This window comes from Bombina bombina, chromosome 3, assembly GCF_027579735.1.
Source record: "Bombina bombina isolate aBomBom1 chromosome 3, aBomBom1.pri, whole genome shotgun sequence".
NCBI classification, from domain to species: Eukaryota; Metazoa; Chordata; class Amphibia; order Anura; family Bombinatoridae; genus Bombina; species Bombina bombina.
Window position 1 is genome coordinate 717,121,396 of NC_069501.1, and position 6,018 is coordinate 717,127,413.

The window sequence follows — 6,018 nt, forward strand, 5'->3', positions numbered from 1 at the left end:
CAATAAATGTATGCTCACAAGACTATTATCAAGCTTGTTGGTCAGCTGGTTGTTTTCTGCTGCTGGGGTTGGTTATCTGCTGATGTTCTGCTGAAGTCCAATACCACTGCGATTACATTGTCAGGACTACAACTGTTAAAACTTACTGGACTTGCCTGGACAAATTGACAACCTGACACTCTGACCTATAGCCACAATTAGAGGACTACTATTAATTTGTTGATGTACAAAACTGGCTCACCTGAAATAGTAATGCCTTTATAACTTATGTTTTTTTATTCTAGGGGACAGAGCAAGGACTATCAATTATCTTGAGGTCTCACTACCGAAATGGCATAGAGATGAACAACACCATGAGATGTAATTGAGGACTTCTGGTATCCTTCAAATGCAAAAATTGGGCAATCAAGACACTGGCTGGTCTCCAAAGGCAAAGAGACTGATGTAAGGTTATTAAAGGGTGCAGAATATTATTTTAATGTTGTGCTAAATTTAGATATGTATTTTTCCTCAACAAGGCTACAAACGGCTATTGATAGAGAACAGATGCAGTCATGTGAATGTTACCATGTTGATGTTCTTTTTAATTGATAGAAGTAGGTACAATTTAACAGACCCAGGATGTGGATTTGGCAATCGCTACATAAAGTTTGTGAAGTAAGGGCTGAGTTCTGGATTTCATTGTGCAGTCGAGCATATTATTGCTTTGTTTTGAAGGTATGACACTTTATTAGCCTCATCATCTGTCTCACTGATTTCCCAAAATATTCCTGTGTCAGGTCTATACCAGGTCCAGAGCCTCTCTGCTGGAAGCTGCTTCACTGGATGAGCAGTTTTAGATTAGAAATCATACTTCTATAATGAGCACAACAAATTGATTTCTCCTCTAGCCCCCTATAGTGTATGCATCCTGTCTCATCAGCAGCGTGCTCTGTCCCCTGCCAGCTCATTTAGCACTCACTTGATGGTGCTGCTATATCACTTAATTACGGCACATTTTTAGACAAAGCATAACTGGAAAAAACTGTAATAGAAATGCATGGAAAGTTCTCTTGGGAAACAAGAGCAAGAAAACATTTAACTACTCCTCTATAAATAAAAAAATACAAATGTGAATAATTTGGCCATTATCTTAATATTGAAGAGGTCACTCTCCTTACCCAGACGTTATAGATTTTTCTGAGCAAGTTGTTTTGTAGAAGAGGCAAAACATCAATTAATTTAGATAACTTCACAACAAATAAAAAGAGAAGGATTTATTTTACCAGTGTAATAGGTGCAGTTCTATAAGGTATTGGAGCTGCACGTACAACTAAAGCAACATCAAACTTCAAAGGTGAGCAAAACTTGCAAGGCATTTCTTTTTCATGTATGGTGTGTCCCCATACTGAAGAAATAATGCAATTTTTTTTCCGCTCAGGGTAAATTAGTAATGACAATATGTTTGCACTTGTATTACAAGTTGAAAGTAAAACATTAGGTCTTTTAATGTCCCTCCTGCAGCTTCCTCCATTAAGTCTGGTTTCCAGGAAGATCTGCAGCTTTACCTACAACATGCCAGTACCCCATCCAACCTCACCAATGACACATCTGGTCCTGCCCATTGCACATTCAAGGCCAGTCCTGTCATAGCTCTGCACAAAAAACATTAGTGGGCCAGCAACAATGAGTTTCCCTCAGCTCCCTGCCCTGGAAAAGCCTTCTGGAAAAGTTAGGAGGTATGTTTTTTTCTTATATAGGCCTATATACAATATGATGACGGGATCCGAGAAACATTGATATAAGGAACTGCAGCTATTATATCGTCAATGGCTAAAGTAATGTTAAATAAGTGAAAATAAGGCAAAAGGGTATATGAGGCACAGGTATATGAGGATCTAGTGTGATTTAGGCATAAACAGAAATGACATGTCACACTATCAAATGCAACACAATATTTTGGGTCTTGAAAAGGTGGCCAGTTATGGAAATGTGTTGTTCTCTTGTGTAATCACCTGTAACGGCTGTATAATTATAAAACAATCTGGTAGAGCCAGGAATGAAGCAGGTGGAGCCTGGTCTGTCCCCCCCCCCCCCAGATAGCAAGATCAGATGGACCCCTTGGAAGTGTGGGCCAGATCTCAATTGAGACAGCTCACACCCCTATAGTTATGCCAATGTGTGCAATCTTTATCCAGTTGGTAGGGTAGGTAAAGAATAAAGGTTATAAATCACACATAGAATAATAATATAATGCAATATATATGATTTTAATTGACAGTTTTAAGAAGGGTAGTGGCCAGGATGACCTAATATTGCTGGTATCTGCAGACATTTGAGATTCATTAGGGTCACTGAAGTGTAAAGCCCTTATGAGCTATCATCAGATGTCCCATCGTCTTCTGACTCACTGTCACTGGATGACCCTTCATCCATGCTGACCATGCTGTTTTTTTTCCCTCCTTGAGTCTCTTAGATTGTAATACAGTATAGGTGACTACAAAGAAAATATAAGTATATAGTCACTGATATGTAACTTGCAAGAAAATCATTATTTCTATTATTCCGTATGATGGATATTTAGTTTTTCCATGTTACCTTCTTTTGGACCCAGAAGCTAAAAATGTCAGATTACCATGCAAGTATGACTGACATTTTGTGATTGATTCAAACTTCTAGTTTTATCCTCGCCAAAATGATTGGGTTAAAATGGAACTGTCTGTACAATAGTGCAATAAAAGTACAGAGCTAATTCATTAACACATTAGTGGAAATATAGGAACAGTAGTGAAAAGGATGTATTATACCACTTTTTATAATTTCACCAAAAACTATGACAAAGTCCTTTAACAAACAGAAAACATTATAATCTGAGCTAAAGCAAATATTATAATATTGTGACTAAAAATGCTATTTAGTGTACTTTCTTGTTTCTACCAATAGACAATTGTGTTTCAAGTTCAAAAGTGGTGGTCATCTGTAGGCTGGGTATATAGTTGACCCTCAGAGGGTAACACTCCTTCAACTGGGCTCTCTATGGAGCAGGAGAGCTAGTGTCCTATTTTTAATTACAAAGAAACTCTTATCCGCTATTTTATGGGACAAAAACACCAACATTTCAATCTTGATTCCCTTTCTTCTTTTAATTAACCCTGCACTGGTACTGGTTTCCATCAGTTATTAAAGCTTCTGGCTAGAACTAGTTCCTCATTTTTACTCTAATATATATTCTGGTGTTATACAAATCCTATACTGCTATTCTGGATGTTGAAAATGATAAGAAACAAACATATTTTTCACTCATATCTAAACACCTCTAAAAAATAACACTTTTAGCGTATTTTCAGTTACATTTTTCAGTTTATAAAAGTAATTTACCGGAAACGTACTCCAGCCAAACATCCACCAGAAATTAGGATGACATATAACACCCCGCTTTGTTTTAATTTTTCATACATCTGGTAGAGTTTTATGACCTCTAGATCTGAAACAAAAATAAACAGATCAATAAGAACCGTTAAAAAATATTTTGGTTGTTATTACAATAATAATATATAATGATCTTTATTTATAATGCATATACACCTGCTGTATTATACTTGCAGTGTAACAAATAATTATAAATATACAAATTAAAGCAAAAGGTTTTGGAGTCAAACCCCCAAGAAAAGAAAAGGGGGGAAAAAAAAACAACAGCAAAAAAACAAAACAATTTCAGCTAATGTAAAACAGGCATGGCTAGTAATTATATATATATGAGCTACAGCTGTTGGTGCATTTGGAGTTTTTTGGGCAGCAGATTTCCCACTGCCTAGAGCAGGGCTTTTCAAACCTGTCCTCGGGCCTCCTTAACAGGCCAGATTTTCAGGATATCTGAACTGGAGCTCAGGTAAAATAACCAGCTGATTAGAAAACATGTTTATTAACCTGCTCTCACCAAAGGTAGTCCTGAAAATCTGGCCTGTTAGGGACGACTGAGGACTGGTTTGAAAACCCCTGGCCTAGAGCAGCACAAAACCTATAACCATCATTAAATTACACTTATGTTTCTCTGTCTGGCAAGTGAAGAATAACAAGACTACATTTTTCTATAGACTGCGCCAGAATTGCCATGGGGTGGGTGCTACACAAATTGTACTTGTTAATTTAATTTATTGAAAGCAAATGCCATCAAAACTTGCATCAAGTTAATTATTGTTCAATCTGTGTTTAAATATGTAAGTGAAGTAAGACAATGCCCATAACAAGAGTTCCTTAGAAGCAATGAATGCCTGAAAAGCTATTAGACTTAGTGAACAACCCTAAATGAAACCTCCATTTTCTTTTTTAAATATAACTATGAGGTAACTACTGCATAGGTCAATTTTGGACCAACTAGTTTATAGAGATATAGCTAATGGTAGTTACAGGGAGGCCACTGTTGGGCCTCTTGATGTAATAATAGGATACATTAGCAACTGTTAGTTTGTTAATGTTAATACGGCATATGCGGCGTATGTGGGATAAACAGACCAATTCTTTCTTTTTTTTGTGTGTTTTGTATAAAGCTTTGTAGTAACTACTGTACAGGTCACCTTTAGACCAACTAGTACATTGTAGGCAAGACTGATGATAGTTACAGGGAGGTCACTCTTGGGCCTCTTGATGTAATAATAGGATCCATTAGCGAATGTTAGTTCGTTAATGTTAATACGGCATATGCGGCGTATGTGGGATAAACAAACCAATTCTTTCTTCTTTTTTTTTGTATAAAGCTTTGTAGTAACTACTGTACAGGTCACTTTTAGACCAACTAGTACATTGTAGGCAAGACTGATGATAATTACAGGGAGGTCACTCTTGGACCCCTTGGTGAATTAACAGAATTGGCGTCTTATTACCTATATGATAATATAGTATATGCAGTATATAAAAGATAAACAGTCTGAACTTTAACAACTTAGGCAATATAGCAATAGTGACAATAACATATAAACTTGTAATATATCGACTTGATGAAGCATATTATGACCTACTGAGAATACACTATCATCAACAGATAAGCACCAGTCAGGTATGTATAGAATATATGGAACTGGCTACAGTGGCAGCGATGATCTATCATGTACAGTAGCGTTTAGTATGTAGTTCATATGGTGGTAACAATTCCCAAAAGTTAGCAAACGAGTTAGGCAAGTATGCTAGGTTGAAGCAATAATAATATACCTGAAGCTCTTGTGAGTAGAGGACTTAGTGCTTTTACTGGACAACAATTGTTAGCCCTGATGCATGCAAAACCTAATGCAAAGTAGTTTCTGATACAGCTGTCATAGGTAAAGGTCAATTAGAAATAGCTGAGATATGAATTAGTAACCAAAGTAAATTATAAGTGTGGGCACATACACAGGTGGGCATTATAATGTATATGTATGTTGGAATCCAGATTACACAGCTAAAATTCCTATACTTTTAACATGATGGGCCACATATGGACCTTATTAAGATTGTCTAACAGCTTCTGTGATCGGGCTTATAAAGTAGCTAAGAGTGAACCCTTGCAGGGGAGGAAAAACTAAGGCCTAGATTTGGAGTTTGGCGGTAGCCGTGAAAACCAGCGTTAGAGGCTCCTAACGCTGGTTTTAGGCTACCGCCGGTATTTGGAGTCACTCAAAATAGGGTCTAACGCTCACTTTTCAGCCGCGACTTTTCCATACCGCAGATCCCCTTACGTCAATTGCGTATCCTATCTTTTCAATGGGATTTTTATAACTCCGGTATTTAGAGTCGTGGCTGAAGTGAGCGTTAGAAATCTAACGACAAAACTCCAGCCGCAGAAAAAAGTCAGTAGTTAAGAGCTTTCTGGGCTAACGCCGGTTCATAAAGCTCTTAACTACTGTACTCTAAAGTACACTAACACCCATAAACTACCTATGTACCCCTAAACCGAGGCCCCCCCACATCGCCGCCACTCGATTAAATTTTTTTAACCCCTAATCTGCCGACCGCCACCTACGTTATACTTATGTACCCCTAATCTGCTGCCCCTAACACCGCCGACCC

The 6,018-nt window shown here is 37.5% G+C and overlaps 1 long non-coding RNA gene across 1 annotated transcript; it reads right to left on the minus strand.

Moving 5' to 3' along the window:
* Positions 1-2,230: 2,230 nt before the first annotated feature.
* LOC128651891 (uncharacterized) lies at positions 2,231-3,472 on the minus strand. Its single transcript, XR_008401210.1, has 2 exons — positions 3,358-3,472; positions 2,231-2,476 (listed from the first exon to the last, which is right to left on the minus strand). It is a non-coding gene; the product is annotated as an uncharacterized LOC128651891 (long non-coding RNA).
* Between the last annotated feature and the right edge of the window lie 2,546 nt (positions 3,473-6,018).